At 38.0% G+C, this 24,135-nt stretch overlaps 1 pseudogene; it reads right to left on the bottom strand.

Annotated features, from left to right (window-relative positions):
* Window positions 1–14,947: 14,947 nt before the first annotated feature.
* LOC121945694 lies at window positions 14,948–22,996 on the bottom strand (annotated as a pseudogene).
* Between the last annotated feature and the right edge of the window lie 1,139 nt (window positions 22,997–24,135).

Below are 24,135 nucleotides of genomic sequence, written 5' to 3' on the forward strand. Positions count from 1 at the left end.
CGGGATGAACTGAGTAGATTTTTGGTCGAAGGTCACTGCAACCTCGCGTTTGTCTCACTCACGTAAACGTGATATCTCATGAGCCCCTTGACAGAATTTTCTCAAATTTGGCACAAACGTCCCCGTGGACTCAATGATGAACTTGGTGGCCAAGTCAAGTCCAGTCCTTTTTTATTTATAAAACGCATCATCACACATCACAATTTGCCTCGGTGGGTTTTACAGCATAAAACATCCCTCTGTCCTCAGCCCCTCCAGCGACTGCGGAAAAACTCCCCCCAAAACAAACCTATAACGGTGAAAAAAATGGAGAAACCTCAGGAAGAGCGACTGAGGAGGGATCCCTCATCCAGGACGGACAGACGTGCAATAGATGGCCACAGGTCAAAGGTCACAGTGACCCCACAAAACAATTTTTTGGCCAAAATTAAAGAATTAATTTGCTAATTTCGATGCTCAATGTTGATGTTAATTTCCAAAAGGTCAAAGGTTAACTTCACAGCAGCATCATAATATTTAAAAAAAAACAAATTTAGGAACAAAATTACAAAAAATTATATTTTTACTGCCAGCTGTTGACGCTGTTTCCATGCTTTCCATCGTTCCTGTTGCCCTGAAACATCATGCAAGCGTCATAACTCGGCATCTCTGGCATCATCGCCGTTCATGTGCTCGTAACTTGTAAATACGATAATTTTGAGGAGCACATGAAGGCAGCACAAAAACGAAAGGCTGTGCAGCCGCAGACTCTCGTTAGCAGCTAACTCTGTAGCTACACACCCGGAGCAGAAGAACAAGAGAACCACTGTGGGACAGACTGTGGGAAGCTGCTAACAGCATCATACGTCATCAAATATCACACGCAGTAAGCAGCAGCTGCAGCCGGGCAACGAGTTTGGCCTAAACCGACTGAAAGGTTTCACGAGTGTAGGATATTCTACTTTTGTTTATATGATTTAGGCATTTAAAAGACGTGTTTATTCATGTATTTATTTGTATGAAAGGGTTCAGAGGGCGTGCAGAGTATCACGAGCTGACCGCTCACACACAGCAGGACGCCGCTGATATCTAGCCGAACATAATGTCAGGAGCTCCAGTGTTATAAAGTTATAAGTGTAGCTGAGTTTCAGCTTTGGGGGGTTTTGAAACCTAATTTTATGCACTTGGCAATTTCTAATCATTCAGATTTGGCTCTGTGTTTAAAAACATATTTTTTTGTGGTGTGACAAACTCATAACACGTAAGACAGAGAGACTGGAAAAATAAACTCAGCTGTATGATTGTGAGCTGCAGGTCATGTTGTTACCTGTTTAGGTAAGTGTGTGTGTGTGGTGTGTGTGTGTGTGTGTGTGTGTGTGTGTGTGTGTGTGTGTGTGTGTGTGTGTGTGTCTGTGTCTGTGTGTGTGGTGTGTGTTATGCAACCCAAACACTTCCAGTAAAGTGTATAGAAATAAAAAGAGTATTCTTTTGGTGTAATTAAAGGTGATAGATTTTGAAATATTACCTCAGGTGACTGAGGTGTGACACACACACACACACACACACACACACACACACACATACACGCACGTGAGTAAAAGACAGAAACAAAAAACACGTACTGTACTGCAAACACCGCTCTCTTATTGTTTGCTATTTGTTCCTGTTATGTTTTTTCAGTTGTTTATCTGTGTCGGTTTGTCATTAACTGTTGTTGTCGTTATTAATAAATACAGTAAATATAATACATAATCATTATTTACTACATAAAATAACAGCTGCGGTCTACAGCCCCGGGCAGTTCTATGGAAAAACAATTATTGTAATAAAAATGTTGAATCCTCCTTTAAAGCAGCAACAGGTTTACGAACACACAGGATCATTTTAGCAACAGAAAGGGTTAATTCAGGAACATGAAAGGTTGATTTAAGCTACATGAAGGGTTAATATTGTTTAAAATGAATCTTAAAGTTAATGATTTATAATCTGATAATATTATTATGTTATACCTGCTGCATGTGGTTACTGCTCCTTAAATAAAATTTTATATATATATATATATATATATATATATATATATATATATATATATATATATACACATTTGCATTAAACTCTAATCAAATCAAATAATTCAACAGGAAATAATGAACAAATAAAATAAAATATGAATCCAACAAAACAAATAACGTAAACAACATAAATATTCTAAATATATGTATGTATTACATATTTTATGTGTGTGTGTGTGTGTGTGTGTGTGTGTGTGTGTGTGTGTGTTATACATACATACACAAAGCTAATAATAAGCTCAATGCTAATAATAATAATATCATTGTTGTATTTCTTTTCTTTTATTTTTTTATTTTTTGGTGGTGTTTCTCTCATTGTATTTGCGTATAACAGACACATACACAGACACATGCACACACACGTATATATAGACATTTATATGTTTATCAAAATGATCATAATCATAAGATCTGAAATAAAAACATCCACTTTATTTAGTTTAGCTATTTTTTTTGTTTTGTTTTGTAGGATTAGTTTGTTTATTTTCTAATTTTATATATTTGTTTTTGTTTCTTTGTTTACCTTGTGTTGTTATTTGTTTTGTTTGTTTTTGTCTTTTTGTTCATTATTACCTTTTGATTTGACTTGTTCCTGCAAAAATGAAACACTTTTGTTTTAAAGAAGGAGCAGTAACTACATGCAGCCTGTGTGACACAATAATAATATTATGAGGACAAAGATCATCAGTTCTGTTTTACTCTGATTCAGTGACTCACGAGGAACCACAGACGCATTTACAGTCAGAGATTCAACTGCAGAAATTCCCACTAATAATTATTATCTGTTAATTCATTTATTTATCTATATGTGGCAAATATTAGCACTGTTATAACTGTAACAAAATAATTACTGCTGGGATATAGTATGTTTGTTCAATTTTACTTTACTTATTTTACTTTACTACTATATATATATATATATATGCATGCATGGTCAAACACACAATGCAAAAGTCGTGAATGGCCAGGGTGCAGGCAAGCTACCCCTCATCTACAACAACAACAACAACAATAGAGTCATTAAAATGAACTCCACCTTTACCATCTGCAACATTTAAGTGATCAATGCATTAATGCATCAATAATAATAATAATAATAATAATAAATGTGGTATAATATGTTCAAATATAATAATATCATGGTATCATTCATGTGTCCTGTTCGAGAGCTGGACTCAGATTTGTTTCCTGTGATGGAAACGCAGATCTGGTGATGTAACATTAAACAGAAAATCTTGTCATGACGATGATGAAGATGTGAGTTCCTGTGAGGAACATTTGACACACCTTCAGTCTCACTGAGTCAGCGATCTGAGCAGCAGCACAGCTAAAACTACAGCAGACCTCACAGCACACCGTTTCGTTTCACTTCTGCGTCCACATAAATACCAGCCGCTCCAGCATGAAGGCTGCACATCCCGACCTGAGCAGGACCAGAGCATCCCTCTATCAGAGCTGCTCCATCCCTCCATTGCAGCCGCTCTATCCCTCCATCAGAGCTGCTTCATCCCTCCATCAGAGCTGCTCCATCCCTCCATCAGAGCTGCTCCATCCCTCCATCACAGCTGCTCTATCCCTCCATCACAGCTGCTCTATCCCTCATCACAGCTGCTCTATCCCTCCATCACAGCTGCTCCATCCCTCCATCAGAGCTGCTCCATCCCTCCATTGCAGCCGCTCTATCCCTCCATCAGAGCTGCTTCATCCCTCCATCAGAGCTGCTCCATCCCTCCATCAGAGCTGCTCCATCCCTCCATCACAGCTGCTCTATCCCTCATCACAGCTGCTCTATCCCTCCATCACAGCTGCTCTATCCCTCCATCAGAGCTGCTTCATCCCTCCATCAGTGGACACAAGTGAGTTGTTATCTTTTTTATCTTCATCTTCTTCTGCTTCTTCTTTGAGAGCATGAAGTTTTCAGAATCAGCTGACATGTTGCAGTGTTTTTTCAGTAAATTCATCATGTTTGTTTCCAGCAGTGTGGAGACAATAAAACCTCAGCTGGTTTAGTTTGAATGTTAAAAAAAGGACTTTACATATTTGTATTGTAATTTGTGATTGTAATTGTAATTTCAAACAATTCTCATGACATTTCTTGGAGATAAAATGTTTATTTGATCAAAATCTGCTCTTTATATTATGTCATGAATGTATTATGTATTTATTTTTTATTTTATTAGTGAGTGCAAAGTGCAGTACAAAAAAAGTTGTTTAGGGTCATGCATGTGTGCTGCTGATAAAGCAGAGAGAGAACAGGGGCTGAGTTAGAATATAATAGTTATTTTATTAATTATTATTAGAATACTTATTACTGATACAGAATATAAATAATGTTTGGAGTAATAAATAATATTGCATATACATAGTAATGAATATAATAATATTGTGAAGGTTTTTTTTTTTTTTTTTTTATTAAAACCCTCTCCTCTTGCTGTTGCAGTGCATTGTGGGTGCCTGGTCTTCCTATCTTTGGCATTGTGGGCGGAGCTTGCAACAAGTATGAGGTTACCAAGCACAACAACCACCCCTGACACGCAGAGCATCATCGCAGACCTGCAGGTGGCGCTGCAGAGATACAGAACCAAACTCAAGAGTTCGGTAGGGAGGAGCGCCTTCACACCAAAGTCCATTCAAAAAAACACGAGTTTACAGACATGTTTTCAATCAAAAGTTATCATGAACATTTTCATTTAAATGTCTGTTCAGTCCACAAATTAGTCACAGTTAGCTGCTAACAAGAGTCTGTAGCTGTGCGGTGGCTCGGTTTTCAGCTCAAGGGACATGTGTGCTTTGTTCTACTGAATTAGCTGCAGTTAGCTGCTAACAGGAGTCTGTCACTGCACTGTGGCTCGCTCTTTGTCTCTGGGGATGTGTGTGCTTTGTGCTACTGAGTTAGCTGCAATTAGCTGCTAACGAGAGTCTGTCGCTGCACGGAGGCTCACTCTTTGTCTCTGGGGATGTGTGTGCTTTGTGCTACTGAGTTAGCTGCTAACATGATTCTGTTGCTTTGTAGCAGCTCACCACAAGCTCTTCGGCCCCAGGGACGTCTATGCTTTATGCTACTGAGGTAGCTGCTAACAACAGTCTGCAGCTGTGTGGCAGCTTAGTCTTCAGCTCGGGTGACATGTGGGCTTGCTACTAGTGAGAATCTGTAGCAGCTCACTCTTTGGCTTTAAGGACGTGTGTGCTTTGTGCTACTGATTTAGCTGCTAACAAGAGTGTGTTGCTCTGAAACAGCTCGCCCTGAGCTCTTTGGCTCAGGTGGCCTATGGGCTTGCTGCTAACAAGGGTCTGTAGCTGCATGGTGACTTGCTCTTTGGCTTTGGGGATGTGTGTGCTTTGTGCTACTGAGTTAGCTGCTAACGAGGTTCTGTTGCTTCACAGTGGCTCCTTCTGAGCTGTTTGGAGCAGGGGGCATTTGTGCTTTATGCTACTGAGTTACCTGCTAACAAGTCGAGAATCTAAAGCTGTGCAGCAGCCCTCTGTTTCTCCAGCTCTGTTACTATGCTACTAGTTAAGCTGCTAACAAGTGTTTGACGCTGCATGGCAGCTTGGTCTTTGGCTTGGGGGATGTGCGTATTTTGTGCTACTAAGCTAGCTGCTAACGAGAGTCTGTAGCTGTATCTAGAGAGGGGGAGGGCTTATGTTAAGGATAGCTGTGCTTTAACATTAAGGTTTTTAGGCCCACCCAAAAAATCCTGGACACAGTCTAACTGCACACTGCAGTTCCACACAGTTCTCAGTCTTTTCATGTGTTGTCAACAAGTATTTTCTAACATTTCTAATGTGTTCAGAACGAAATCATTGATTTTTAGCTGGACTTTGACTCTGAGCAGCTGCTTCAGTTAACATTCGTCAGAGGCGGCCTGTCGAGGCTCTTTGTTTGAATAAATCGTGTCGGTGTCTTTGTTTTCAGTCCCTGAAGGATGTGCCGACTCAGCCCTGCGCAGGAGAGATCTTCGGCCCGACACAGGTACGCCCCATCAGCTCTGCTCATGTGCACCACTTCATCAGCTGCAGCGGTCATCATGCTGCACAGACAAACTTAACCGTAAAAAACATAATCATAAGATATAAAAGGCCTTCACATATTTGGACAATGCAGGTTAAAAAATATTAAAACTACACAAAAAAATACATAAACCTAAATATGTGGGTGTATATATTGATTGCTGTTCACTTTTTTATTGGGTTGTATATAAATCTGGGATAGTTGTCCATATCATAGTGGAGAGTATATATATATTATTGGTATATTGTTACTAATATATCTATCTATCAAAAGTACGGCCAAACTCTAACAGATATCCACCGGGTTTTTAGAGCCAACTGCAAACCCCACAGTCTATACATATATATATGTGTGTGTGTGTGTGTGTGTGTGTGTGTGTGTAATAGGTGTGTCTTCCTACTCCTTTTTTGTAGTAATTAAATTGTTTTGAGTATTTGTTTTTTGAGATTGATGTATAGGTTTTGTTTTGGTTCGTTGCGCGTGGTCGTACGGCTTGTTTGCTTTTATTCCTGTTATCTGATCTTAAATGGGTTTTTTTTGTGAATGTGTTTTGGTGCAGAGCTTAAAGGCGGCCAGCAAACTGTCCGAGCATCAGGCGTGTGCGGAGAAGCTGCGGCCGTTCACGCCCAACGACAACACTCTGTGTGAGGCCGTCAGGCTGAACAAGGACCTGCTGCCGCACCTGGTGAGTCTCTGCGCTCTGATTGGCTGATTTACACACAGTCACCTGGAGGTCAAGGTTCAGGGATTTCTACTGCCCATCATCATAGATGCAAACATTGATTGATTGATTAGATATTACCGATATATCTCTGAGATCTGCGTGTGCTTTCAGAACGGATTGTACCAGGAGTCTGCAGGTTGTACCACCTCCTCCTCCTCTTCCTCATCCCCAACAGCAGACTTCAACTCTGTCAGTAAATCCCTGCAGTGTGTTGACTGCTGGAGCCAACAGGCGGCGGCATTGCGCACACGCACGCACGCACACGCACACGCACACGCACACGCACACGCACACGCACACACAGACTCAACCCCCACGAATACCTCGCCACAGTGAAACATGATGACCTGTTTTTATTTTCTGAGGTCAGGTTTATTTTCTTTCTCAAATATCATGATGTTAATGATCATATGAAACATTTCATTTGGAAAAACTTGCTTAAGTAATTTAAAATGATAAGGCTGATTTTTAAATTTTTTTTTCAAATATATATTTTTCTATTATTCTTGTTTAATTTTGTATCAAGTGAAACTTTTCAGGCGCTATTCTTATTCATTATTCTTATTTTTTAATCACTTAAATGTACACATTACATTTCAGAGAAAATATGATTCTGCAAAAATTAACAATTGTTATAAAACATATATTGGAATATGAAAAAGGAGCAAAGCCTGTGGGAAATATTTACTTTTTTTTTTTTTTTAAATAGATCTATATTTTCTCTATAAATGTAATTCTCATGATGGCATAATCTCACATCCACAAATGCAGATTTACTTTTGAAAATATATTTAAATGAATTAATCAAATCAATTAAATGTTATGTGTTGTTTTTGTATCAATTTTTGATATTTATATAACAGATTTTTTACTTTATTTTGATTTGATGTCATTATTTGTAATTATTTATGATGTAATTCCTTGTGTGAACACCAGACAGCGCTGCTGAAGTGGTTTTACGCTCTGATTTGCTCTGTTTCAATTTTATACAAAATGTTTTCTAATCATATTTAATTTTCCTGTATGTCAACATGTTGAATTGTTTCTTGAATAAACTTTTATATTAAAAAAGACACCTGATTGAACACAGTCAGTATGATGGTGTTGGAGGCACCCACATTTTTTTACAGCCTTTGTGGTTGTATAAGTAAATTCAGACCTAATAAAATTACCAGCTTATATGGAAATAATAACTCAATGCTGAAATAAATAGGGAAATATATTAAATAAAAAATATAAATACATTTTTTTCAATATTTATTTGTGTATTTACTTAATTATTTATTTCTCTATCTCTGCAGTTATTTATTTATTCTTCTGTTTATTTTATTTATTTATACATTTAGGTCAATAAATGTATAAATCAGGAATTGATATTTTCATGCCAATATTAATAAATACAGGAATATACAATTGCAAAAAATATGAACAGATGCTGAAATACAGAGAAATAAATTATCAACTACATACATAAATATACACCTGAAATGATTTAGTTAATAATTTTTTATAGTTAGATAACTACATGTATACATAATTTATAAATACAGAAATAAATAAATGTATACGTAATATATAAAAAAATAAATACTGAAATTAAAAAGAAATGAATAGTTAAATATAAAAACAAATATACAAAAGTTAGTTAGAAAATTACCTAAATTATTCAGTTGATTTATTTGTTATTGTATTTCCTTATTTTGTTGTTTTTATTCCTGTATTTACACATTATGTATTCATTATTTTATTTTATTTTAATTTATAATTGTATTGTGTTTATTTATTGATGATTGTATGTATTCATTTATTCATTCATTTATACTGTGTGGTGTTTTTTTTTTGTTGTTTTTTTGTCATCCTTACAAATTTGGAAAGAGTCGCTGTTCTGCAGCTCAGTGAGTCAGAGTGAGGTCGTTCCTTCACCTCCCTGCGCTCTGATTTTTGTGATTTTGTACCGTCTGCAAAACCTGTTTGGCTTGTATATGTTGCCACACTGACTGTCTGTATGTGTGATGATGCAGCTACAGCACAGATCCCAGACCAGCCTCCTCTCTCACCTGGACACACCTGGAAACACTCTCCAATCAGCTGAGTGGTGCAGAGACACTGGGATCTGTGTTTTTGTATTTATGATTCGAGCCGTCCTGCTGGGGAGCTGCCATGCACTAAAGATTAAACGCCTGACGTCTGACCTCAGTTCAGTGACAGAAACAGAGAACCGGCAGACTGAGAGAGTTTCACTGAGCTGCTGCAGAAAACAGCCGAGTCGTCACAAACAGAGACAGAAGAAGGTCAGTTTGGTTTTCAGTCGGCAGTAAAATCTTCTGCAGCTGACACACTTCAGCGTCTGTGTCCTCTTTCACTTACACACCTGCCGCTCTGAAGCACAGAAAAACTTTGTCAGTCTCAGCGAATTCAGTTCAGATAAATCCTCAGCATCCAGCCTGACACCTAAATCTGACACTTTATAAAATTACTACAAAATATGAAAAAATAAAAACACGGGGTTAGGATTTTGGAAAAACTTACCGTAAAGCTTCAATTCCAGGCTTTACTTGCTTTAGTCATTGACCTCAACGGGCTTGTGTTTTTTGGACAGGCTTTGAATTCCTTTGACACAAAACTGTTGCTCAGCAAATACAATAAAATTATTTATTTAACCCATTAAAACCTGAGGCTTTATTTTCTTATTTTCAAAAACACGGGAAGAAGGTAATGAGCAACAAAAAGAAGAAAATGAGAGGTTAGAGAGGAATCTGTGAGGGTGCAAAGATTACCAAAAATGTGACAAAGTATAACCAAGAAAATACAAAGTGACAAATGATGTGTAAAAAATGCTTAAAAATGATAATACTGTTTAATAATTATGATAACCATGAATATAGTTTACTGGACATTTCCTTTAACTTTTTAAAAAATAATCTTCTACGTCTCCACACAGAAGAACTGAAGTGTCAGCTGATGTTTCTTCTGCCTGAAGTTTCAAATCTCAGAGCCGCATAATGAAGATCTGCTGAGGCCTGCGGAGAAAGCATCATCATCACCATCATCATCATCACCATCATCATCATCACCATCATCATCATCGTCATCGTCATCATCGTCATCATCATCATCGTCATCATCGTCATCATCGTCATCGTCATCGTCATCGTCATCATCACAGGTACGATAAGTCTTGTGTTTGTAGGTTCCACAGAGAATCTCTCTGCATCAGTTCACCCTTTAACACCTGGATCAACGTCCTCTGAAACTTGACAAAACTGGTTTGATTTCCTTTAAAAAAAATGTAATGAATAATTTATCATGAAATGTCTCAAAAATTGCAGAAAAAACCCAAAACCAGAAACAAATAAAAGATAGTAACAGGTGAAGGAAATGATCTGAATATCAGCAGGGAGAGATTGATAAATATCAAAAAGAGAAAAATGTGCAGAAAACCATAATTCTCTGAATCTTTTTTTTTTTTGCACTTTTTTTTTCTTTTTTTTAATTACTTTTCAGTATTTTTTCTTCTTTTTACTAATTTCGTACAATTTTTTTGGGGCCATTTCTTGTTAAATTGCTCGTTGCCTTCTCTCTAGGTTTTTGAGAGAACCTAAGCCAATTTGCTCAGGTTTCAAAGGGTTAATCACACAGTCGGCGCCTCATTCGGAGCTCCACAGGGATCCGCTGTCGGCCCATTTTGTTTAAAATCTGTTCTCGTATTGTTCTGCGTAGACGCAGTTTTTCTGTCCTGATGTTACATCACAAACAGCAGAGAAACACAGAAAGTGAAAAAGAAACTGAATCCAGTAAATTCTGTCACCTCTTCACCGACGGCTGGCTGCCCGTCTGATTTTCTCTCTGTGAAAAAATGAAATATTATTAGGGCCATCAGCATTAACCCATTAATCACAATGTAATTAAAGTCCGTACATAATGTTTGTTGTTGTTGTTGTTTGTTTTTTTGCAGTGTTTTGTTTTGTGTTGGATTTTCTCTTTTTTTTTTTCATTAATTGCCGGCCGACATTTCTGTCTTTAAGAGGCTGAGTTTGAGACGACGCTGATGACAGTGGTATCACATGAAACTAGAGGACCGGAGGAATCCAGCTGTACCAACCATGTTATGTTAGTTTCTCAGTAAGCAGAGTTAGTAACGCTAAAGATAAGCAACATTTTGGCGATGAAGAAACGGCACGGCCATTTCACACGGGTACTTTGACCTCTGACCTCAAGATATCTGAATGAAAATGTGTTCTGTGGGAACCCACGATTATCCCTTTACAGATTTGCCCACTTTATGCTCGCACCATGCAGTTTTATGCAGTCATTTGATTAAAAACAAGACAATTTGGTAAGAATTGCTTCACCTTGTCAGTACTGTTCATACATACTTCGATACTTCAAAACTCTTTTAAAATGCAAAATAATAGAATTAAAATATGAAAAAATGAATCAATTATTTGGCAGTCCTAACTTGCTGCTGTACTCACCGAGTCCTCTCTGTCGGCGTGACAACAGGAAGCTGAGCGTCGCCGTGACAACAAGCAGGACGACACACAGAGCGCCCACCGCGGAGATCAGAGGCAAACAGCCAGTGGACTTTCCTGCACACAAACACAGATACCAGATTTACTCAGAGGATGAAAACATTTTGATAGTTTTTGATGATCTCCTGAACTCCGCCTTCGACTGAAGTCCTGGTGCACTCTGGGAGTTCAGCCGGTGAAACCTGTGAATTTGTTTTCAAATGGTTTGGTTTTTATTGTTTCATCTGTAGAAGAGATCATCAGAGCCCTCAGGTGAGCCCACCTGTCCTGCTGCTGACAGTCTTCCTGATCTGCAGCTCTCCGTCGGTCAACACGCAGGACGCCTCGGCGCCGCGCGTCCACGTCTCCACAGGAACGTCAACCTGTACGCTGATGATGCCCGCCTCTCCGTGAGGGCGGATTCTGGGACCGAGCTCAGCCCCGTCCCCTTCCCAGTCCACCTCCCAGTCCACTGTGACCCGACCGGTGTCCTCCAGTCCAGACGCCAGACAGATCAACGGGACGGGGCGGAGGGGGGAGTCCACGCTGTCTGAAGGAACCAGGAGGTCGACCACGGGACTGTGGAGCCCCGACTCTAATGACATAAACACAGGAACTTTATTTAGCGTCAAAACAACAAGAAACCTGCTGTCACCGTTCTTTCATTCTCCCTTTTAGTAACAACAGAAAACGTTTGGAGGGAGTTTACTCAGATAAACAGACGACAATCGCTGGATTAATCTGAGTCTGAAGAAATCTCAGTCAAGTTCTGACATGTCAGACTTAACATGCAGAAGCAGCGTTTTAGTTTTATGCACTGTATGCAACTGTCTAAAGACAAAACAAAAAAAAACCTGAGCCAGAAAGAGCCATCTTTAATTTATTTAATACATGATGGATAACATGTGTATACCCTGTTTCTTTCACTTTATGTTTTTTGTCTGTAAATACGTATTTTTATTTATTTTTTGCCTGTTTGCTTTTGTATAAAAATTTCTCTATTTCCTTTTTTAACATGTTTAAAATTGATCAAATCATATCAAATTGTTGGTCTTCAGCTGTGGTCTGCAGCCTGGTAGCTCAAATATTCTTTCTTCTGCTGCAGCGCCACCTGCTGACAAACTACAGTAACTGATGTTTTTACAGCACAGACAAACTTCACATATTCAGGCTCGAACCATCAGCACGTTTTCTCACCTGTGACCGTCACCGTGGCCCCGTCCCCGATCACCAGCATGGGCCCGTTGATGTAGACGCAGTAGTACCTGCCGGTGTCCTGCGGGGCGGCGCTGGAGATCTCCAGCAGACACAGAGTCCCGGTCCGAGCCGCAGACGCCATCTGACCGCTCACTCTGAGCCCGCCCACCTGCCCGACGTGCAGCCAAACCACGTGAGAGCACTGCCTGCCCATCTGACTGATGTCACAGCTGAGGCTGACCTTTGACCCCGGGGTCGCTGACACAGAGGGGGGGGACTGGACCAGCAGAGCCCCGGCTGTGGCTGCAAACACACACACTGAAGGTTAGTGACAGCAGGGTTAACCCTTTAAAACCTGCAGCAACATCACTTTTCTTGTGCTGCTTTCAGACGCCTTTGGCAAGTATTTAAACCTCTGAAACTTACTGGTGCGATTTCTTTCAAAAACATAAGAGAAAAAGTAAAGAGCAACTTTGTAAGAAATGTTTTTTAAAAATCAAAACATTTGGAGATTTAGAAAATTATTTTGAAAAAAAAACAAGAAAAATGTCAAGAGGAAAACTGTATTTTTCAATTATTTATCAACTCAAAACCCACATTTCTGAAAAAGCCCATAATACCGGACCCCAAATCTCACCTGTCGCATCCTTTATTAACTGTTTTTTTATTCATTTTTTTTTTTTAAATTATTTGTATTTGTTCCTCTGTTTCAGGTAAGCGTCTCTCAGTGGTTTGTATTTTTTATTTTGTATTTGTATTTATTTAGTTTTTTCATATAATGTAACGTGTCTTTGAGTACTTAGAAAGCATTTAAGTCAAATCAGTTTTTTTTAATTAAATATTTACAATTTCCAAAATATAATAATTTTTAGAATTTTTTAAGAACTTTTCTTTCTTTTTTCTAAAGAAAAACATTATTAATCCTACACAGCAGTGTCAAAACAGCAGACGTACAGAAACATCCTCTACTACAGGTTATGCAAAGTGTTTTTAACAGACCTGATTAAGTCTTTTATCAAAAATGCAGTAATGTCATTTTTTTATGATCATATGAAATAATGAACAAATGCAGGCAGCATCTTACCACAGAGCGTGTTGAGACAGATCAGAGGAAGCAGCTTCATGCTGAGGACGAGCGGTCGACGTGATGGAGGAAAACGTGTGTCATCACATTATAAAGGTCACCGCAGCTTCACCGCCTCCAGAAACACGGCGACAGGAAGTGACATCACCACACATCAGGTCAAAAAAGTGATGAAACTGCAGAACAAAAATATGTCCTCACAACCACAATAAAAGTAAAGTATAAGTACACATGGAAACAAATTATTAGAGAAGATGTTTGATGGTCTTTGCCAACACTGTAAATCAAAAATAATTCCAGTTTACATGCCTCAGTGTCGAGTTCAGGATCCAGTTTAAACAGTTTCAAGAACAAATGTTTCATTAAAAAATCCTTTAAAATAATGTGAAAAAATTATTTGTAATAACATAATTTAATGAGGAAACAGTTTTGTTCATTATTAGGGTGTATATTGTGCTTTAAAACACTTCAAATGTCTTTTAAATAATGTGAAAAACTTAATTTGTAAGAGGAATCAACTTAAAAATGTGTGTTTATAATTATGGTAACAGTATATAATTGAAATTCCTTCTAAATGTGAAAAAAAATTGTTGGACTAATTTAATTTTTTACTAGTAATAAACTTAAAAACGTGTGTTTGTAATTATGGTAGCAGTATATAACACTTTAAAATATCTTTTAAATAATGCTGAAAAACGTAATTTTTATGACAAATCAAGTTAAAAATGAGGGTTCATGATTATGGTGAAAAAATATTTAATCACCATAATTATGAGCACACAATGTTTAATGTAATTCCTCTTTAATTACCATATTTATAAACGCGTGTTTTAGGTTAATTACTCATAAAAATAAAGTTGGTCCAATATTTTTTTTCACATTATTTGAAAGGAATTTTAAAACATGAAAGCTGAAGTGAAAATGACAGATGGCAGCCCGTCTGCATCCGCAATCTTCATCAATTAAAAGTACAAAAGTTTTACCATCAAAACACAGAATACTAAAAGTAAAAGTACTCCTTATGCACAATAATGTATATTATTATTATTGATGCGTTAATGCATTGATCACTGAAAGGCTGCAGCTGGTAAAGGCAGAGTTCATTTTAAGGTAATTAAAATCAGTAAAATCAGGTAATTTTCTAATTTCCTGCTGCTTTTTGGGTTGATGGCTCGTTGCCTTCTCCCCATGTTTTTGAAAGAAATCGTGCCATTTTGCTCATTTTTTTTATTAAAGTTTTCATCAGATTGAAGAGGAAACACTGAATACTAATATACATTTAATTAGATTATGAATGTTTCTGTATAAAATAAGCGTTAATTACAAAACATCAGCGTTTTAGTTTGAGTCCTGCTGATAAAAGTACATTTAGTAGTTCTGGTTGTCATGGTGATAAGTCATGTGGATGGGGACTCCAGACTGTGGGTCGTCATAGTGATGCGCCGGGTGGTCGGGGTCTATGTAACCATCGTCGCCCGTGAAGGCGTTGTTAAACTCTCCGTACTCCATGGCGATTTCGGGCTCATCCACAAAATCGTCATCTTTTTCCAGAGCCGGATCCACGCCAAGAAAACGGTACAGGTACACCGTGATGATGATCACGACCACCTGCAGAGAGACGGACAACGTGTTGGGCAGGTGTGAGCGCGTGAAAGCTCCGGTGTGGGATTTAGGAGGATCATTAGTCTTTTTTTCTTTCGTGTATAATCACCTGAAAATCAGAATCGTTGTGTTTTCGTGTCCTTACAATGAGACGTTTCTATATCTGCATAGCGAGCAGGTCCTCGTCTGCAGAAATCGCCATGTTGCGCCATCATGTTTCTACAGCAGCCCAGAGCGGACAAACCAAACACGAGCTCGAGACATTCCCATATTGACTTGTAAATGTGTGCGTTCGCTGTTTCTGTTTTATGAATGTCGATCATAGAGCGCCTGGGATGAGGTTTTTCAGGCAGAAGCTAACGTCACCATGGTTGCCTCGTCAAAAAGCCTGCGGGATTTTTCCATTGGATTCTGCATTTTTGCAGAATATAAGATCTGTGGCTGCAGAGCAGCTTCAGAGACTCAACTCATCCTTCAACCACGAAAAATGTAGCAGGACTGAGGACTAATCGTAATGTAATTCTTTTAAAACTATGTTTAAAAAATGACTTATAATTTTAACTTGTACAAATGTTCAAGATACTGACGCATTAGCATCAGGCGAACCCACTATTTTGATTTTTGAAGCCTAAATGTAATCGGCTGTGGTCAAAAAACTAACTTTAGGCTAAAGACAAACTACACCACGGTCGCATTATTTAACATCTGCGAGTTAACCCTTGTTAAGGGCCTGTTAACCCTTAGTCGTCTCATTTAGCCGCATTTTTAAGACACATAAAAGCTTCGCAGTTAACTGTGAAGTATTTACTGACATATTTTATATCCCAGAACAAAATGTGAAAGTCTCTCCCCAAAATAACCGATTTCAGTTAAAAAGACCTCTGAGACTAAGTTTATGTGGTTTAAAAGCTCATTAAAAAAATAAAATTAAATAAAATTTAAAAAATTAAAGATTAAATAACATAAATAACAGTTTGAAAAAAACAGTTATAAGGGGCAGAATTAAAAAAGTATTGAAGTATTGAAAATAATTTCAAAAGTAAGAAGAATAAAAATATGATATGATAAAACATTCGGAAAAAGCAGAAAAAAAAAGAATTTCGTAAAGGTCGGGGAAAGTTTTGGAGGGAGAGACCTCTGCAGATAATTCGGGGAAAAGTTTCAGCTGGTTGAAAAGTGTAATCCGCTCGATGCCTCTAAATTCTCGTCCTCATAGTGCCCCCCAGAGGCCGCTGAGCTCACTACAGCGCAGCGATTAACCCTCTGAAACCCAGAGCCTCGTCAGCTTTCTTGTGCTGCGATCAGACGGCTTTTTAACGCCTTTGAAAACTGAACAAACGGATTCATTTTGAAAACATGGAGGAAAAAAAGCAATGACTCGGCGAGAATGTCCCGTCAACAGCAATAAAATTTAAAATGAATAAAAGGTGGAAAAAAAAAAAACCTGAACATGAAGAGAGCGAGAGAGAAAAAATTCAGAGAAAATTAACACAAAAACAAAATCCAGAAAATGAATTCTTATATTATGAATTAATTACTTTTTTATTTTAACTTTTTTTTTTATAAAACTATATTTTTAACAATAATTTTTATATTTTTTTTAATAAATAAAATAAATATATATATTTCCTCGTTATTTTCAGGACCTTTTCAGGCCACGTTCTGATTTGTTTTGGGCATTTTTTTTTTTTTTTTTATCTTCAGGTCATTTTTTGTTGAACTTTTTTACAATTGTTGTTTTTTTTTTTTGGGGGGCCATGTCTTGTTAAGTGGCTTGTTGCTTCCTCTCTAGGTTTTTAAAAGAAATAAAACAACTTGCTGAGGTTTTAAAGGGTTAAAAGAAAAAAGGAAGAAAGAAACATCATGCAGTCATTAAAAATGTGTCTTTTCTATTGATTTTATTACCTCGATTAACAGGCCGCTGACGTCCATTGCTGACGATGAACAGAGTGTTTTTCTGCAGCCAATCATTGATTTTGGTTTTTGCAGCCCTGAAAAAAAAAAACACAAACAACTTCCATTAAAATTTACGTTTTCAATTCTGATTATTGATAATAGTAATTATTGTTATTTACTAGTGCTGTCCGTGTAATTTTTAAAGCGTTAATCGTGGAGCGATTACGGTCCATAATTGCGTTTATTTGCACCAACATTCTTGTCTTTCAGTGGCTTTAATGCTGAAGTGAAAATGAAAAAAAAGTGTCACCAGAGGAATCTGGTGGTACTGTTCACGCCATCATGCATCTCAGGATCGGCCATAATAGCCACTAAAGTTAGGCCAAATTTTGGCGATGGAAAAATGGCATGGCCGTTTCACAGCGGAGATATCTGACTGAAAAACGGGTTTAGCTGGTCTCAGGAGTCGCCCTTTCACAGACGGGCCCTCTTTACGCTCGTCCCGTGCAGTTTTTCACCATCATTTGATTTAAAATCAAGATAATCTGGTAAGAACTGCTTCACCTTGTCAACAAAGCTGCTCTGAAATGCAAAAAGTGATTTAAAAAGCGGGATTAAACTATTAAAGTTCTGCGATTACTTGCGATTTAAAAAATGATGTGACAGCCGTATTTCTTACATAACATATAAAAGCATTAAACTAATGTATAAATTAATTAAAAAAATCTCCACCAGGCTGCGTCCCGGCGCCGTCGCAGCTGACAACGGCCCAAGACGAGTCTTTTACTTCCTGCTGCCGTGTTTTCAGGAGATAGAAATGCGTTAAAAAAACTGCCAGTAGAGGCGAGTACCTCCTCAAACGTGCCGTTTGCTCGGCCGTACAGCGGGGCGGTGAAGTTCTGCAGCTCGGAGCACCAGGGCGAGTTCCCGCTGCGTTTAAAACGATCTGAAACAGGAACAAGGAAGTACGTCTGGCTCCGTCAAGTTCAGAGTCGAGTCCGGATGTAAGAGTTCTTGAGCCAATCAGCAGGCCCCGTCCGACCACAGCACTCGTCCTGTCGACCGAAAAAAACAAACGTTCACGTTATCAACGTTATTCAGTCAGCAGAACCGAACCAGAAAACGCAGGACTGACTCACGTATGTCTGTATTTTTGTCCATCAGTCTGTCCTGACTGTCGCTGTCCATCAGTCTGTAGTCCACCGCTGCCGTCTCCGTACTGACGGATGATCTGATCCGTGGACTGATCCAGAGTCTGCCCGATCTGGTCACACGTTTACATCACATGATTTACATCATTTATTAGAGAAACCGTCCAGCTGCAGTTTGTGTTATCTATTCTTTATTGCAAACTATCATTTTATTTTTATAAAAAATTCAACAGTTACGACCTCTCAGTTTCCAAATGCATCCTGAGTGTTGTCAAAGAAAAGGTGATTTTTTAAAAAACTTAAAAACGTGATTTATATCCGAAAATGTTGAATGAGCTTTGTTGTCAAGAAATGGCCAGATCAGTCTACCGTCTGTCATTAAAAAGAGAGAAAAAGAGAAGACAAAACAAAACCAAAAAACACGATAGTTTATCGGTTAAACTTTGAATATCTTCTCTTTCCTCTTTACTGAAGTCGATTGTAAATTGGTCAAAAAGCGTCCCCAACATTTTTGGAGTTGTGGTTGTATTTAAGTGCTGCATCTAAAAAATATTTTTATAATCAGTTACTCTGCTTATTATAATATAAATTAAACCTTTGATACCTAAGAAAAATGGCTATATTTTTTTTAAAAAAAGCAAGAAATTAATAGATTAGAATTCTTTTTTTAAGGAAAAATGTTCATGAAACAATGATAATAATTGCATATTTAAATCATGTTACAAAATTATATGGACTTATTTTAATTTCTATTTCTTCTCATTTCTATTTGTTTGTGTTGCTTGTTTGTTTGTTAAAAAATGACCTGGGAAAAGTGCTTAAAAAAGTAGAATAATTTTGTAATATTATTTAAATATGTAATTATGATAATCATCAATCTATTTTTTCCTAGCTGTTTTCTCTAATTCCCCTGGACATTTTCCCTAGCTTTTTAAAAATATTTTTTTAATCTATTAATTTCTTGCAATTTGTGGAACATTTCTTATTGAGATGTTCATTGCCTTTTTTTTTCATGTTTTTGAAAGAAATCAAATCATTTTTTTCTCAGACTTCAAAGGTTTAAAAACTTGTGAAAGGCTCCAGGTTTCAAAGAGTTATTTATTTAGTTGTTTGCTTTGTAAAAGTTACTAAAAAAAAGATTTAAATAATTTAACCACTAACATGATCTCCCAGAGCCGCTCACGTTGTCTTTATGAAGGTTTCTCTGCCCACCAAAATAAAAGCCCTGATTACCTTTTCTCTGCTTATGAGCAGCAGCAGCGTGATGAAGAGCTGACCCAGGAACACGATGATGATGAAGCCCAGAAACTGAGGAGGACGAGCACAGTTCAGTCACAGCGTGAGTGTTAAAAATGACTCTTTATGGTCAATAAAACAACATATCTGTTACATCTAGTTTTATGACATGATGAGTTTTTATGTGCAACTTTGGCTGGCGTCAGAGTTAGTTTGGTTTCCGGTAACTGTCACAGGAGTAATTATGACGTAGATGTCATAAAGTGATCATTAAGATGAACCCACGTGACCTGAAGGCAGCAGCAGCCTCACTCCCGGACATACACGTGTAAATGTATCCGTACTGGCTCATTTATTAATGCAACCTGCGCCTTTGAGAATGTACTTTTTTAGCTTTCTATATATATTTTTGTGAATGTGGTTTAACCTCCAGGTATGCATTCACTGGAAGCATTTTTGGGGGTACATTTACGTTTGTTATCACACACACAGTGGGATTTTTCAGCTCTGTTTTATATGTTGCAGTGTGTCAACTAGTTAATGGGTGGATTGTTGCACTCGGGGAATGTGATTGGTTGCTGACTTACAACTAATCTCCTCTTTAGACGGCTTCTGTTTTGGCATAAATTATTTGCCCGATGAAGGTCTATTACGGAAACGTCGCAAATAAACGTGATATTCCAAGTTATGATAAAAAAGTTGCACTAAAACGTCTCTCATGTTAGTCCAGTTTCAAGTTTCAAGTTTCAGTTGTATATGTAACATTAATCATTCATATAATAAATATATATATATATCATATCATATAAAAATATCTTGATATTATATTATTTTTTTCTCCTCCTCATCATCATCATCATCATCATCATCATCATTATTATTATTATTAATAATAATAATGATAATAATAATAATAATAATAATAATAATAATAATTTAAAAAATAGAGAAAAATGCCAAGAAAACTATAATATCAATAATAATAAGGTAACAATAGTATTAGTTAATAATAATAGTAATAATAATAATAAGAATTTATTATATAACCATCCATCCTAAGCATGGTGAAATCTGTGCTGTTGTATATTTGAGGACGGTGCTGCTTTTCATCCCACCATGTGCATTTGTCGACATCACGGTAAACCATGAGCAGAAGCAGCTGCTGCAGACGGATACCTAAAGGTCACGAGTAGACTCAGAAGGTCACCATGTGACGAGATGAGAACGAGTTGGTAGATGTGCGTTTTGCGACAGTGGCGTTGCACTCACAGATCATCAGCGGGCGCCAAAGTGCTGCTTAAAGAGTGTTTAAAGTGATCACAGAACAGAGGTTACATCAGAGGTTAAATCAGAGGTTCAAGGTTATCAGAGGTTACATCAGAGGTTTTATCAGAGGTTACATCAGAGGTTAAATCAGAGGTTAAATCAGAGGTTAATCAGAGGTTCAGAGGTTACATCAGAGGTTAAATCAGAGGTTCAAAATTCAGAGGTTAAATCAGAGGTTACATCAGAGGTTCAGAGGTTATCAGAGGTTAAATCAGAGGTTACATCAGAGGTTAAATCAGAGGTTACATCAGAGGTTAAATCAGAGGTTCAGAGGTTAAATCAGAGGTTAAATCAGAGGTTAAGCTCAGAAATCAGTAATCAGAGGTTAACATCAGAGGTTACATCAGAGGTTAAATCAGAGGTTACATCAGAGGTTACATCAGAGGTTAAATCAGAGGTTCAAACATCAGAGGTTAAATCAGAGGTTAAATCAGAGGTTATCATCAGAGGTTAAATCAGAGGTTACATCAGAGGTTACATCAGAGGTTAAATCAGAGGTTACATCAGAGGTTAAATCAGAGGTTACATCAGAGTTAAATCAGAGGTTACAGGGTAACATCAGAGGTTAAACAGAGGTTAAATCAGAGGTTACCACCACAGCAGCAGGACTCGCTTCCCCTTTTCAGCTCCGATACATCCAACTATGCTGAGCATGACCACCAGTCCACTTATCAGCACAAGCCCCACCCCCACCATCTGCCACTCCTCTGTACACACACACACACACACAGAAATTGAATTCATAATATTGATTATCTTGTTCTAAATCGACATTACTTTTTGTTTGTAGCAGTAAAGTCTCTGGTACTAAACTGTTGAACTTGCAGTCAGCTTTGTAATTCAGCGTGCTTAACCCAGTGATTCTCAGCTTACAGCCGCAGGGCCAAATCTGGCCCCTGACAGGGTGCCGGGTGGCCCCGAACCCTTTTCTACTTCACAATTTTTTTCAAAAAGTGACTCACGCTGTGAAATGTTTTTGTACTTTTAGTATACATCGGGTGCCAGAGTGCATTAAAACAGCATCAAAATAGAGCTTGTTCATTCACCCCCCCCCCCCACACACACATCACACACACACACACGTCCCAACAGAGGTCCTAGCTAAGACCCAAATGTCCTAAAATCAAAAAAAGGAGCAAAAATCATAGAAACATCCTAAAATCCTAGAAATGTCCTAAATTCCCAGAAACTTGTTAAAAACGTAAAAATGTTCTAAAATCCAAGAAACGTCCTAGGTTCCTAAAAATGTCCTAAAGTCCGAGTAATGTCCAGAAATCCCAGCGCTGTCCTAAAATACTAGAAACATTCTAAAATTCTAGAAACGTGTTAAATCCCAGAAATGTCCTAAAATGCTAGAAATGTCCTTAAGTCTAAGAAACCTGTTCAAATCCTAAACATGTGCAAAAAATCTTAAAAGTCATAAAATCCAAGAAACTTCCTGAATTTCTAGAAACGTGTTAAGAAATGTCATTGAATCCGAGAAACGTGCTAAAATCCTAAATTCCTAGAAATATCTGAAATTCAAGAAACGTCCTAAAGTCTGAGAAACGCGTGGGGCTGCTGCGACTGGCCGAACTGATCCTTTAACTGTGCGCTCCGGCAGCTTTACCTGACGGGAGGACGTGCAGGAGGGTGACTTTGACGAACACCATCAGGACTCCGAGGATACATAAACCCACACCTGTGAGCTGCAGACAGAGGTCAAAGGTCACATCACTGAACACAACATGTTTTTGATATTTCTATGACGAGGTGGATTTACAGATTTTAGAGACGCGTGACTCTGACCGAAGGATAAACAAGAAGTTTTCTAGTTTTATCGTCTGACGACTCCAATAATAAATAAAAATTAGTTTTCATCATTTTGTTTTTTGTTCTGTCGGCAGCTTGTTTGACGATTAGATTCAGATTTTTCATATCATCATTTCTGTCTAACATGTTTTGTTCAGTCGGGGTTTCCTGTCGAGAAACAATACTTCATTCAGCTGGTAACAAACGTAACGTCATTATGTTTAAATGATCAGCCCGACTCTGACGGTTCTCTCTCAGAGGAGAGCTGATCATAAAGTCGATATGTGTGTATAATCAATGCAGTGATTGATTTTATCACATGTATCACTGAAATTCAGAGGGTCCTCACCAGGAAATGAAAGGTGCAGAACTTGAAGCCGAACTCCAGCAGCGCGATCTTCACCTCCAGCCTCATCTCTCCTCCCTCAGAGACCACGACCAGCAGACTCAGAGGTTCAGGTTCTGAGAAACCACAGAGGGTTCAGGTTCTAGTTCAGGTTCTGTAGAACCACAGCAGGTTCTTCAGTCGCATTCTCCAGCAGAACGTTTCAGCCTCTGTCTGTTGTTCAGCTGCAGCGACACCTTTTTAGCTCAGAGTCCACTTCCTTATAGTCTCTAAACATTAAACTGACCCTTTTGTCCTTTGACTCTCAGCAGGCGAAACCAAACCAGGAAGAAAGACACAGAGCGAAGATCAACGGGCCGGAAATGTTTATGACTTTGACCAAAACTTCAGGTCAGTGAAGCTGCTGAGATTGTCTACAGATGGATTCAGGCGCAGTTATGGCAGAGGATTAGGGCCATGTTAAAGAAGACATCAGTATTGAGAGAATTAAGTCGTAATTTTGAGAAAAAAGTCAGAATATTATGAGGAAAAAGTAGTAATATTGTGAGAACAAAGTCATAGTTTCACAGGACAAAAAGGTTGTAATTTTCTGAAAATAAAGCCATAATGTTATCAGCCACATACAGTCGACCAACCGCATGATACTTGGGATGGTGGTTGCTAAGGAGGCTGCCTGTGCGCTCGTCCTTTTTAGACTTTGCTGGCAATATGTTTATTTCCGTAACATAATATCCCCTTTTTTAAAAAAAAAAAAATACAACTTTATTCTTGTAAAATTACAACTTCTTTCTTGGAAAATTATGACTTATTTCTTTTGAAATTACGACTGTTTTTCTCACAAAACTACAACTTTATTCTAATAATATACAAGTTTATTCTCATAATATTATGACTTAATTCTCAAAAAAAGAATGGGGATCCTTCATTGGCAAGCTAGTATCAAGCTAGTAGTAAGCAAGTATTTGAGGTTGTTTTATGCACTCTGGCATCTTATGGATACTAAAAGTACAAAAACAATTTTCCGTGTGAATCACATTATTTTTATTGTGAATTAGAGAAAGGTTGGGGGGCCACCCGGCACCCTTTCATGGATTAGACTTGGTCTGCGGGCCTTAAGTTGAGTATCGCTGGTTTGCATGCTTCAGCGTATTTGCTGCAGGTCCCTGGAGGGTCCTCAGACCTCAGGTTGGGACCCTCTGCTGCCGTTA

The sequence above is a fragment of the Plectropomus leopardus genome, chromosome 7, assembly GCF_008729295.1.
Source record: "Plectropomus leopardus isolate mb chromosome 7, YSFRI_Pleo_2.0, whole genome shotgun sequence".
In the NCBI taxonomy this organism is placed as follows: domain Eukaryota; kingdom Metazoa; phylum Chordata; class Actinopteri; order Perciformes; family Serranidae; genus Plectropomus; species Plectropomus leopardus.